Below are 14,103 nucleotides of genomic sequence, written 5' to 3'. Positions count from 1 at the left end.
CTGCATAAATATGGCCTAAAACATCATCAGATTTTCACACAAGTCCTAAAAGTAGATAAAGAGAACCCAGTTAAACAAATGAGACAAAAATATTATACTTGGTCATTTTTTTATTGAGGAAAATGATCCAATATTACATATCTGTGAGTGGCAAAAGTATGTGAACCTTTGCTTTCAGTATCTGGTGTGACCTCCTTGTGCAGCAATAACTGCAACTAAACATTTGCGGTAACTGTTGATCAGTCCTGCACACCGGCTTGGAGGAATTTTAGCCCATTCCTCCGTACAGAACAGCTTCAACTCTGGGATGTTGGTGGGTTTCCTCACATGAACTGCTCGCTTCAGGTCCTTTCACAACATTTCGATTGGATTAAGGTCAGGACTTTGACTTGGCCATTCCAAAACATTAACTTTATTCTTCTTTAACCATTCTTTGGTAGAACGACTTGTGTGCTTAGGGTCGTTGTCTTGCTGCATGACCCACCTTCTCTTGAGATTCAGTTCATGGACAGATGTCCTGACATTTTACTTAAGAATTCGCTGGTCTAATTCAGAATTCATTGTTCCATCAGTGATGACAAGCCGTCCTGGCCCAGATGCAGCAAAACAGGCCCAAACCATGATACTACCACCACCATGTTTCACAGATGGGATAAGGTTTTTATGCTGGAATGCAGTTTTCCTTTCTCCAAACATAACGCTTCTCATTTTAACCAAAAAGTTCTATTTTGGTCTCATCCGTCCACAAAACATTTTTCCAATAACCTTCTGGCTTGTCCACGTGATCTTTAGCAAACTGCAGATGAGCAGCAATGTTCTTTTTGGAGAGCAGTGGCTTTCTCCTTGCAACCCTGCCATGCACACCATTGTTGTTCAGTGTTCTCCTGATGGTGGACTCATGAACATTAACATTAGCCAATGTGAGAGAGTCCTTCAGTTGCTTAGAAGTTACCCTGGGGTCCTTTGTGACCTCACCGACTATTACACGCCTTTCTCTTGGAGTGATCTTTGTTGGCCAACCACTCCTGGGGAGGGTAACAATGATCTTGAATTTCCTCCATTTGTACACAATCTGTCTGACTGTGTATGGGTGGAGTCCAAACTCTTTAGAGATGGTTTTGTAACCTTTTCCAGCCTGATGAGCATCAATAACGCTTTTTCTGAGGTCCTCAGAAATCTCCTTTGTTCATGCCATGATACACTTCCACAAACATGTGTTGTGAAGATCAGACTTTGATAGATCCTTGTTCTTTAAATAAAACAGGGTGCCCACTCACACCTGATTGTCATCCCATTGACTGAAAACACCTTACTCTAATTTCACCTTCAAATTAACTGCTAATCCTAGAGGTTCACATACTTTTGCCACTCACAGATACAGTATGTAATATTGGATCATTTTCCTCAATAAATAAATGACCAAGTATAATATTTTGGTCTCATTTGTTTAACTGGATGCTCTTTATCTACTTTTCGACTTTGTGTGAAAATCTGATGATGTTTTAGGTCATATTTATGCAGAAATATAGAAAATTCTAAAGGGTTCACAAACTTTCAAGCACCACTGTAGGTGCCTTGCTCAAGGGTACTTCAGCCAGTCCTGCTGGTCTAGGGAATCAAACCAACAACCTTTTGATCCCAAAGCTGTTTTAGATAGGCCTAATCATGGCTTCCCCTAACTATTGTACTACACAACCATTATGGCTAATAACAACCTATGCATAGTTATAAAGCATTAAAAGAAAATATTAAAAGCTACATTTAAAAAATAAATAAAATATTATGCTCCTCATAGGTAGGTTGATAAACATTATTAACTTGAATTTTGTCGTTTATTGTGGAAGCAATTCTGGATTAATTCTGAAATGGTGATGACACACATGTAGCATGTAACACACTTATAATGGTTAATGAATATAAATACCAAAATTATAAACATATTATACACTATGAATAAAACCTAAGGCAGCCTGGTGGTGTAGTAGTTAGCACTGGTGCCTCATGGCAAGAAGGTTCTGGGTTTGAGCCCAGTGGCCAACAGGCAACTGTTCTATGTGGAGTTTGCATGTTCCCCCCATCTGTGTGGGTTTCCTCTGGATGCTCTGGTTTCCCCCAAAGACATGCATGTTAGGCTAATTGGTGGCTCTAAATTGACCATAGGTGTGAATGGTTGTTCTCTCTATGTGTCAGCCCTGCGATGACCTGGTGACTTGTCTTGCCCAGCTGACTATGGGCAAGAGGCGGGGTGGTGTACCACACCTCTTGCCCATAGTCAGCTGGGATAGGCTCCAGCTTGCTGGCAATGCTGCACAGGCAGGATAAGCGGTTACGGATCATGGATGAATGGATAAAACCCAACTGACGTGACTATTATCAGACGGTAGGTAAGCATGACGGGTGAAATCAGGAAAATGACAACCTCTTACAGGAAATTCTCTTTTATTTACTCTGGATTTTGAAATAACTTGAACTTTGGTTGGTTCACCAGAAAATCATATGACTGTAAATGATTCATATCATTGTGACTCATAGTCTTTAGCTTTGGCCATAAACAAAGTCCTGAGAAATCTTTGCCCTTTCAAAATATAAGTGAAATTGAAAGTAATTGCCAGCTTTCCAAATCAACCATGAGACATGAATCCTGAACTTACTGAACAACATTCTTTTATTTGTCTACAATTATAATGTCAGGATTTGGGTAGGAGATTGATGTAAGTGCAGAATAGGTTTTATTAAGAATAGTGAAAAGAGGCAGACAATCCAAATTGGCAAGCAGAAATCAAACACAGTAAACAAGTAAAAGGTCACGTGAGGCACAAACAGGTTATCACAAGAACACAGAGATCAGGTAACCAGGAATGCAAACAAGGAAGTAAGGCTCGGTAAAGTGTCCACAGAGTAATTATTATGCAAAAATTATGCAAATCTAACCTCAGGTGTAAAGCAACACACAACAGATTCCACCATGTCATTATTTATTTAACAAAAATTAAGTGAAAATGCAGAATCCATGTGTGAAAAAGTAACTATACCCCATTATTCAATAGCTTGTAGAACCACCTTTTGCAGCAATAACTTGAAGCAATCGTTTTCTGTATGACTTTATCAGTCTCACATCGTTGTGGAGGAATTTTGGCCCACTCTTCTTTACAACATTGCTTCAGTTAATTCATGTTTGAGGGCATTTGTTTATGCACAGCTCTCTTCAGGTCTCGCCACAGCATTTCAATTGGGTTGAGGTCTGGACTTTGACTTGGCCATTCCCAACACCTTGATTCTTTTCAATTTCAGTCATTCTGCTGTAGATTTGCTGATGTGCTTGGGATCATTGTCCTGTTACATGACCCAATTGCAGCCAAGCTTTAGCTGTTGGACAGATGGCCTCACATTTGCCTCTAGAATACTTTGGTATACAGAGAAGTTCATGGTTGACTCAATGACTGCAAGGTGCCCAGGCCCTGTGGCTGCAAAACAAGCCCAAATCATCACCCCTCCACCACCGTGTTTGATGGTTGGTATGAGGTATTTGCACTGATATGCTGTGTTTGTTTTTTTTGCCAAACATGGCACTGTGCATTATAGCCAAACATTTCTACTTTGGTCTCATCTGTCCAAAGGACATTGTTCCAGAAGGCTTGTGGCTCGTTCAGATACATCTTTGCAAACCTAAGCTGTGCTGCCATATTCTTTTAGACAGAAGAGGCTTTCTTCTGGCAACCCTTCCAAACAAGCCATACTTGCGCAGTCTTCTTCTAATTGTACTGTCATGAACTTTAACATTTAACATGCTAACTGTGGCCTGTAGAGTCTTAGGTGTAGTTCTTGGGTTTTTTGCAATTTCTCTGAGCATTGCATGGTCTGACCTTGGAGTAAATTTGCTGGAATGTCCAGTCCTGGGAAGACTGGCAACTGTCTTGAATGTTTTCCACTTCTGAATAATCTTTCTCATAGTAGAATGATGGATTTCAAATTGTTTGGAAATGGCCTTATAACCCTTCCCAGACTGATGTGCAGCAACAATTGCTTCTCTAAGATCATTGCTGATGTCTTTCCTCCTTGGCATTGTGTTAACATACACCTGAGTGCCCCAGACCAGCAACCTGCCAAAACTTCTGCTTTTTAAGAGGTGGCCACACTTGCTGATGATCAATTAATCAAATTCAGCAACACCTGCCTGCTAACTGCCTTCATAATTTCTATGGAAGCAGTAAGGGTGTACTTAATTTTTCACACACTGCTACTGCATTTTTTGCTTACTTTGTGTTAAATAAATAATGACAGGGCAAATATGTCATGTGTTATTGGTCATCTGAGGTTGTATTTGCCAAATTTTAAGACCTGGTAAGGATCAGATGATTTTTTTATTATGTCCTGACACTTAAAATCTAGACTTGAAAGAGGGTGCACTTTCTTTTTCACATGACTGTATATAGTCAATGTCTAAAAGCAGAGCTCCTGATGAGTGTATGAGCAAAATATTTGCAAGGGCACAAAATAAACCTGAATAGAATAATAATATTATAGCATATGAACCATTAAATTGTGTAGTGTAGTGTATTTCGCGTCAGTAAATTGCTGCATTGTCTAGTGACAGTGACACCAGTAATGAGATACACATCACAGTTATGAATATGTATTTATTCCTTTCTTTGACACTGCATGCCAGAAACAACACCATGACATTTATTATGGTATGATTCTGCTGGGTGCCTGGTGGACAGCACTTTATATCATTACTATATAGTTACAATCCAATATTATCGGACATAAGAACTAATCGATATCGATCCACGGTACTTTTAGATTGTCACAAACTAAGGAAAGATGCTCATAATTGCTATTGAACTATCCAATAATGCCATGATTCATCAGGCTGAAATTGTGAAAGAGTGGTTCAGGGAGCATGAGGAATCATTTTCACACATGAATTGGCCACCCCAGAGTACTGACCTTAACCTGACTGAAAGTCTTTGGAATGTGCTGGAGAAGACTTTAGAGAGTGGTTCAACTCTCCCAACATCAATACAAGATCTCAGTGAAAAACTAATGCAACTCTGGACAGAAATAAATGTTTTGACTCTGCATAAGGTTGCTGAAACAATACCATGGTGAATGTTCACTGCAATCGAAGCTAAAGGCGTCCAATGAATTCTTACTGTGTGACTTTTTTGACAACACAGATGGACAGTACATGCTGTACTTTTGCTATATATATGATACCTGTGCAATGCTCGAAAAACCTCATGTCCGATCATCTGAGACGACTAAACGCTGTGCAAGGACGAGTAAAACTTTAATGGTAATCGTCCGATCGGATGACAAAAGTTAGTACTGGCAACCTAAGCAACACAGGCACACAGGCACTAAGGGGGCAGGGAACCAGTCTAAAGTAGCTCATCTCATTTCATGGGAAATGCATTAAAAAGTTTAATTCATCAACATGACAATATATAAAAGTACAAAAATATTTTGAGGAAATCATTCAAATTTCCTTGTTTTTGGTTATAATTCGTCAAAGTATGTGTGTGTTCGGGTGTACTGGAAAAGCTTGGTTCAGAGGGGTCCACATAATGATGTAATTATACCAATTGGCTAAGGGCAACGAGGGTCAAAGACATCGTGTGCCAGCAGCGCAGTTGAAGTGGACATAACGGGGGAAAATTGCCCCCCCCCGAAAAAAATTCAGGAGCCGCCACTGGAGTTGAACCACTCTCTAAAGTCTTCTCCAGCACATTCCAAAGACTTTCAATCAGGTTAAGGTCAGTACTCTGGGGTGGCCAATTCATGTGTGAAAATGATTCCTCATGCTCCCTGAACCACTCTTTCACAATTTGAGCCTGATGAATCATGGCATTATTGGATAGTTCAATAGCAATTATGAGCATCTTTCCTTAGTTTGTGACAATCTAAAACTACCGTGGATCGATATCGATTAGTTCTTATATTATTGGATATACCTGTGCAATGCTCGAAAAACCTCATGTCCGATCACCTGAGACGACTAAAGTCTGTGCAAGGACGAGTAAAACTTTAATGGTAATCTTCCGATCGGACGACAAAAGTTAGTGCTGGCAACCTAAGCAACACAGACACACAGGCACTAAGGGTGCAGGGAACCAGTCTAAAGTATCTCATCTTTTTTTGTTGTTTTTTAATTTAACTTCGCCTAGTAAATACAATGACGGATAGGCAGGGACACCACAACAGTAAAAACCAATTACTGTGGGCCCATAAAAACAAAAAGTATATTACAGTAAAAATATAAAAATACAACATTAATAGCAGCAGGTAATTTGGCTCGCTAGACTTCTTGCAGTATTACATTTCAAACAAATTGACTTAAAGTTACGAGGATCCTTATAATTGTAATTGGAAAGAGCGTCATTATAGTATTTCTTAAGTAATGTTTTAAATTGCAGCAGATTTAGGTTCTTGCATCTTAAGTTAGATGGTAGACAATTCCAGACACATGTAACTCAGACAAGATAGGACCGTTGAAAAGTTGCAGTCCTACATTTGCGTGGCCGAAAGAGAATCGTGTTTGTGTTGGACGTAGATCTTGTCACTCGTCTAGGAATATCAGGGGATGGTAGCACATCAGCAGACAACTGAACAAGGCCATTTGTAGCTTTAAAGAAGAAGACAAGGTCCATGTATTCATGCCAGTATGAAATTGGCATCAGCTCCAATGTGGTAAGCCTGTCTGTGTATGACTCACAACAGAGGAAGGGAAGATTCAGTATGAATTTTGAAGCCCGTCTTTGGATCCTCTCAGTACGCTTGATCAGCTCGATGGTCTGAGGACACCAAATCTGACTTGCATAACCAAGGATAGGGCGAACCACAGCAAGATAAAGGGCATGATGAGTCCTTATGCTTGTGATTTCAACTGCACTTCTTCGTAAAATCCCCAGTAATTTGTTGGCCTTGACACATCTATCCAGTACGTGCTTGGTCCAGGTGAAATCATTTGATACCCAGATTCCGAGGTCTTTTTCAGCTGTGGGAGTGTCCAGGGCATCTCCCTTGATCCTGTATGGATGAAGGATGGGTTTAATTTTCCTTGTGACTCGCAGACACTTGCACTTGGCTTGGTTGAAAGTGCGGCCATTGGTGGAAGACCAAGAGACAAGATTGTCAAGGTCCATTTGCAAGAGATCAGCATCCGCGACAGAGTCGATACACTGGTAGATTTTGGTATCATCAGCAAAGGAAGATATTTGACAATTATCGACGATGTCTGGAAGGTCGTTAATGTACAGCAGGAAGAGAATAGGCCCCAAGATTGAGCCCTGTGGAACTCCTGAGACGACACATTTTTCTGAACTAGTTGTCCCAAGGATGGTCACACACTGGTGACTGTCGTGTAGGTATGATCTGAACCATTCAAGGAGCATCCCAGAAATATGGAAACCCTTGAGTTTGTTAACAAGAGCAACATGGTTTACTTTATCAAATGCCTTAGACATGTCCATAAAGACAATATCAGTTTGTTTGCCACCATCCAGTAAGGAGACGATGTAGTCCAATACCTCCACAAGCTGGGTAGTACATGAGCAGCCTGGAATGAACCTGTGCTGAGAGGAATTGATCAACTGCAACAGATGGTTGCGTAAGTTGCTGAGCACACATCTTTCAAGAACCTTAGACAGAGTAGTGAGACAGGACGGTAGTTCTCAACAAAACTCTTATCCCCCTTTTTAAATATGGGCATTATATTAGCAAGCTTTCACTCATCTGGGAGTGATCCGCATGCAAGAGACTTGTTGAATAGGAGACGCAACGAAGGTGCTATTTGCAGAGCAGTGTCCTTGAGTAACCTAGCCGGGATAGTATCTGGTCCGGTTGCTTTGTTAACGTCGAGCGATTGTAGTGCCTTTAATACTTCTTCAATGGAGAGCTGTAGGTTTGACAGAGTGGAGCTTAGACTAATTACAGTTACAGGAGGGTCTATAGTCATCATGTTCAAATCAATGTCGTTGAACACAGATGTAAAATAGATGTTAAAAAGTTCTGCAATGTCACGAGGTGTGGAAGCATTGCGAACAGCAGCTGGATCTAATCCTTCCTGTAGACCCATTGATAACTTATCAGGAACACTAGATTGCTTGCCGTTCAGTCTGAAGAGTGACCAGAATCTTTTAGGATTGTTTACAAAGTCAATATCTAAAGAATCATAAAACATAGCACGACTATCACAAACCAATAATTTGATATTGGCCCGCATTTCTTTGAATTTCTTTTCCATCGTGTCAGTCAGCGAGACCTTTAGTTTCCGACGGACAGCTTCCTTTTTCTTTATGGCATGAATGATATCGCCAGTAATCCAAGGAAGGTTGTTCCTGCCTTTAATCTTTTTCATTGGTATGTAATCCTGAACGGGGCGGCACGGTGGTGTAGTGGTTAGCGCTGTCGCCTCACAGCAAGAAGGTCCTGGGTTCGAGCCCCGGGGCCGGCGAGGGCCTTTCTGTGCGGAGTTTGCATGTTCTCCCCGTGTCCGCGTGGGTTTCCTCCGGGTGCTCCGGTTTCCCCCACAGTCCAAAGACATGCAGGTTAGGTTAACTGGTGACTCTAAATTGACCGTAGGTGTGAATGGTTGTCTGTGTCTATGTGTCAGCCCTGTGATGACCTGGCGACTTGTCCAGGGTGTACCCCGCCTTTCGCCCGTAGTCAGCTGGGATAGGCTCCAGCTTGCCTGCGACCCTGTAGAAGGATAAAGCGGCTAGAGATAATGTGATGTGATGTGATGTAATCCTGAACTGCCGCGAGGAACATATCTTTCCATTTAGTCCAACAGATGTCAATGTCGGACTCAGAGTTGATAGCGTTCGATAGATCAATAGCTTCCAGGGCAGCACAAAGACCATCAAAATCGCCTCAACTATAGTCATACACTGTTCTCTTGAGCCACGGCGCTGCTTTGATTGACATCTTGAGGTCAAAAACAACTACTGAATGATCCGTTATTAGTCCGCTCTGTTCTGGACTAAAAGCTGATAAATTTGTAATGTGATTTGGAACGTTAGTAAGGACAAGATCTAGAATATTCGCTTCTCTTGTGGGAAAGGTGTTGAGTTGAGTAAGATGATAATCATTCAACAATTCAGTGAATAAGACTTCATCAACACCTATAGTGAGTTCTGGTGAATCCCAGTAGACTTTAGGGAAATTGAAGTCGCCACATATTAACATATTTGAATATCCAGAACATGAATTTGCTAAAAATATTTTAAATTTATCCATCCACTGTCTGTTAGCATTTTGTTGGGACTTGTAACAGCAACAGATTAAGTATTTTAGGTTCGAGCTTGATCTCGTTTCACGGGAAATGCATTAAAAAGTTTTATTCATCAACTTGACAATATATAAAAGTACAAAAATATTTTGAGGAAATCATTCAAATTTCTTTGTTTTTGGTTATAATTTGTCAAAGTATGCGTGTGTTCGAGTTTACTGGAAAAGCTTGGTTCAGAGGGGTCCATGTAATGATGTAATTATACCAATTGGCTAAGGGCAACGAGGGTCAAGGACATCATGTGCCAGCAGCGCGGTTGAAGCGGGCAGGTGTCAAACTTGGAACTTTTATATCACGATTGGAGTTAATAATAAACAATATCACTGAATAATGTTCCTTACCTCTAACCAGTATATACATAAAATGATTTTTTATTGTTTTTGATGGTTTCATATATTTCATAATGATATCATTTTTATTTTCTAAATATTTATCAACATACCGCCATTGTGGCACAGGAGCCCATGATTGGTGGACAGCTAACAAAGGCTGTCTCCCATTGGTTGTAAATCGTGACATAAAAATCGTAAACACATACGGGACCCGCTGATTGGCTGTTCACATACTGAAGTCAAGCGGAGATGTCCGGCATCTGTTGCTGTTGTCCGAAGGAAACTACAGCTAAAAGACCTCTACTACCGGATTACTTGGGCAATCTTAGTCAGAAAGAAGCGCAGGATAGATACACATGGAAATTAGAGTTTATTAGTGGTTATGACCCGTACAAAATTCCTCGAAATGACTGGAGTGATGGTGCAGATTTGTGGCCTAGCATTAGCATTAGCTAAATGTTGGAATATGCCTTCTTTTTCCCGAAAAGTCCCGACACAGAAGAACAGTTTTTAAAAACTACAAAAGCAAGAAAACCTTCTTTGTGTAAAGACTTTTTCCCGACATCAGCTTTTGGGAACAGAATGTTGCAAAAGCCAGAGCATTTACTCTCAAAGGGCTCTGACCTAAACTGTGGGCTAGATGGTATCCCCACCCATCCATGTCTCATCAACCCCAAGGACATGTACAGTAGTTACAAAGCTATCTGCATTCTATCATTTATACAGTGATGCTTATTATTGTTAAAACAATATCTGAAGTGCTATTATTTGTAAAATAACAAAATATCTTTCTCTAGACTTTCAAACAATATTGTAAGATTTTATTTTAATTTTATCTAATAGTGGATGGTACAATAATTACAAACACTAACAGAATCAGCACATTTCAGTTGTAGCTGTAGTCATATAGTAACTATAATAATTCTTGTAATAATAATTTCAATAAACGGTTAATGTTCAGTTCCCTTTTCATTAATTCTCGATTCAAAGGCACAGCTGAGTCACACAGGTTGATCAGTGTGTAACAGACAATAACAATTTTATGCAAAATAGTTTTTCCTGCCTTAGTCGATTTATTTCCATTTCACATGCATGCAGCTGTTGTAAAGTTCAGTGTGTTTGTGTAGAACTCTCTCGAACTGTAGGTTCATTTCTACACTCTGGTTCCACAGTGACATTTTGCACAGGACTGTGTTCCTTTAACAAAGCTCCAGCATTATTATTATTATTATTATTATTATTATTATTATTACTCATTCAAAACTCTCCACAGGTTAATATAGCCTAAATTATTCATTTCTCTGGTATTAGAACTTCTTTCTTTCTAAATGTGTCTGCATATATTGGTGCTATGGTTTTGTGGATTTATGATAATTATGCTGCTTCACCTACAGTGGGGCAAAAAAGTATTTAGTCAACCACCAATTGTGCAAGTTCTCCCACTTAAAAAGATGAGAGAGGCCTGTAATTTTCATCATAGGTAGACTTCAACTATGAGAGACAGAATGGGGGGAAAGAATCCAGGAAATCACATTGTAGGATTTTTAATTAATTAATTAGTAAATTCCTCTGTAAAATAAGTATTTGGTCACCTACAAACAAGCAAGATTTCTGGCTCTAACAGACCTGTAACAACTTCTTTAAGAGGATCATCTGTCCTCCACTCGTTACCTGTATTAATGGTACCTGTTTGAACTCGTTATCAGTATAAAAGACACCTGTCCACAACCTCAAACAGTCACACTCCAAACTCCACTATGGCCAAGACCAAAGAGCTGTCAAAGGACACCAGAAACAAAATTGTAGACCTGCACCAGGCTGGGAAGACTGAATCTGCAATAGGTAAGCAGCTTGGTGTGAAGAAATCAACTGTGGGAGCAATTATTAGAAAATGGAAGACATATAAGACCACTGATAATCTCCCTTGATCTGGGGCTCCACGCAAGATCTCACCCTGTGGGGTCAAAATGATCACAAGAACGGTGAGCAAAAATCCCAGAACCACACAGGGGGACCTAGTGAATGACCTGCAGAGAGCTGGGACCAAAGTAACAAAGGCTACCATCAGTAACACACTATGCCGTCAGGGACTTAAATCCTGCAGTGCCAGACGTGTCCCCCTGCTTAAGCCAGTACATGTCCAGGCCCATCTGAAGTTTGCTAGAGAGTATTTGGATGATCCAGAAGAGGACTGGGAGAGTGTCATATGGTCAGATGAAACCAAAATAGAACTTTTTGGTAAAAACTCAACTTGTCGTGTTTGGAGGAGAAAGAATGCTGAGCTGCATCCAAAGAACACCATACCTACTGTGAAACATGGGGGTGGAAACATCATGCTTTGGGGCTGTTTTTCTGCAAAGGGACCAGGACGGCTGATCCGTGTAAAGGAAAGAATGAATGGGGCCATGTATCATGAGATTTTGAGTGAAAACCTCCTTCCATCAGCAAGGGCATTGAAGAGGAAACGTGGCTGGGTCTTTCAGCATGAAAATGATCCTAAACACACCACCCGGGCAACGAAGGAGTGGCTTCGTAAGAAGCATTTCAAGGTCCTGGAGTGGCCTAGCCAGTCTCCAGATCTCAACCCCATAGAAAATCTTTGGAGGGAGTTGAAAGTCCATGTTGCCCAGCGACAGCCCCAAAACATCATTGCTCTAGAGGAGATCTGCATGGAGGAATGGGCCAAAATACCAGCAACAGTGTGTGAAAACCTTGTGAAGACTTACAGAAAATGTTTGACCTCTGTCATTGCCAACAAAGGGTATATAACAAAGTATTGAGATGAACTTTTGTTATTGACCAAATACTTATTTTCCACCATAATTTGCAAATAAATTATTTAAAAATCAGACAATGTGATTTTCTGGACTTTTTTTCTCATTTTGTCTCTCATAGTTGGGGTAAACCTATGATGAAAATTACAGGCCTCTCTCATCTTTTTAAGTGGGAGAACTTGCACAATTGGTGACTGACTAAATACTTTTTTGCCCCACTGTGTGTGTGTATATATATATATATATATATATATATATATATACAGTGGTGCTTGAAAGTTTGTGAACCCTTTAGAATGTTCTATATTTCTGCATAAATATGACCTAAAACATCATCAGATTTTCACACAAGTCCTAAAAGTAGATAAAGAGAACCCAGTTAAACAAATGAGACAAAAATATTATACTTGGTCATTTATTTATTGAGGAAAAAGATGCAATATTACATATCTGTGAGTGGCAAAAGTATGTGAACCTTTGCTTTCAGTATCTGGTGTGACCTCCTTGTGCAGCAATAACTGCAACTAAACATTTGCGGTAACTGTTGATCAGTCCTGCACACCGGCTTGGAGGAATTTTAGCCCATTCCTCCGTACAGAACAGCTTCAGCTCTGGGATGTTGGTGGGTTTCCTCACATGAACTGCTCGCTTCAGGTCCTTTCAGAACATTTCGATTGGATTAAGGTCAGGACTTTGACTTGGCCATTCCAAAACATTAACTTTATTCTTCTTTAACCATTCTTTGGTAGAACGACTTGTGTGCTTAGGGTCGTTGTCTTGCTGCATGACCCACCTTCTCTTGAGATTCAGTTCATGGACAGATGTCCTGACATTTTACTTAAGAATTCACTGGTATAATTCAGAATTCATTGTTCCATCAATGATGACAAGCTGTCCTGGCCCAGATGCAGCAAAACAGGCCCAAACCATGATACTACCACCACCATGTTTCACAGACGGGATAAGGTTCTTATGATGGAATGCAGTTTTCCTTTCTCCAAACATAACGCTTCTCATTTTAACCAAAAAGTTCTATTTTGGTCTCATCCGTCCACAAAACATTTTTCCAATAACCTTCTGGCTTGTCCACGTGATCTTTAGCAAACTGCAGATGAGCAGCAATGTTCTTTTTGGAGAGCAGTGGCTTTCTCCTTGCAACCCTGCCATGCACACCATTGTTGTTCAGTGTTCTCCTGATGGTGGACTCATGAATATTAACATTAGCCAATGTGAGAGAGGCCTTCAGTTGCTTAGAAGTTACCCTGGGGTCCTTTGTGACCTCACCGACTATTACACGCCTTTCTCTTGGAGTGATCTTTGTTGGCCAACCACTCCTGGGGAGGGTAACAATGATCTTGAATTTCCTCCATTTGTACACAATCTGTCTGACTGTGTATGGGTGGAGTCCAAACTCTTTAGAGATGGTTTTGTAACCTTTTCCAGCCTGATGAGCATCAATAACGCTTTTTCTGAGGTCCTCAGAAATCTCCTTTGTTCATGCCATGATACACTTCCACAAACATGTGTTGTGAAGATCAGACTTTGATAGATCCTTGTTCTTTAAATAAAACAGGGTGCCCACTCACACCTGATTGTCAACCCACTGACTGAAAACACCTTACTCTAATTTCACCTTCAAATTAACTGCTAATCCTAGAGGTTCACATACTTTTGCCACTCACAGATATGTAATATTGGATCA

The 14,103-nt window shown here is 40.4% G+C and overlaps 1 protein-coding gene across 1 annotated transcript in view; it reads left to right on the top strand.

Annotated features, from left to right (window-relative positions):
* The window catches only part of LOC132889694 (caspase-6-like), a 32,529-nt gene that overhangs the window by 14,411 nt on the left and 4,015 nt on the right, over window positions 1-14,103 (top strand). The gene's annotated exons all lie outside the window — the stretch shown is intronic.

Source organism: Neoarius graeffei, chromosome 7 (genome assembly GCF_027579695.1).
Source record: "Neoarius graeffei isolate fNeoGra1 chromosome 7, fNeoGra1.pri, whole genome shotgun sequence".
NCBI classification, from domain to species: domain Eukaryota; kingdom Metazoa; phylum Chordata; class Actinopteri; order Siluriformes; family Ariidae; genus Neoarius; species Neoarius graeffei.
The sequence above is the reverse complement of the archived record's forward strand: the minus strand, read 5'-3'. Positions and strand labels throughout refer to the sequence as shown.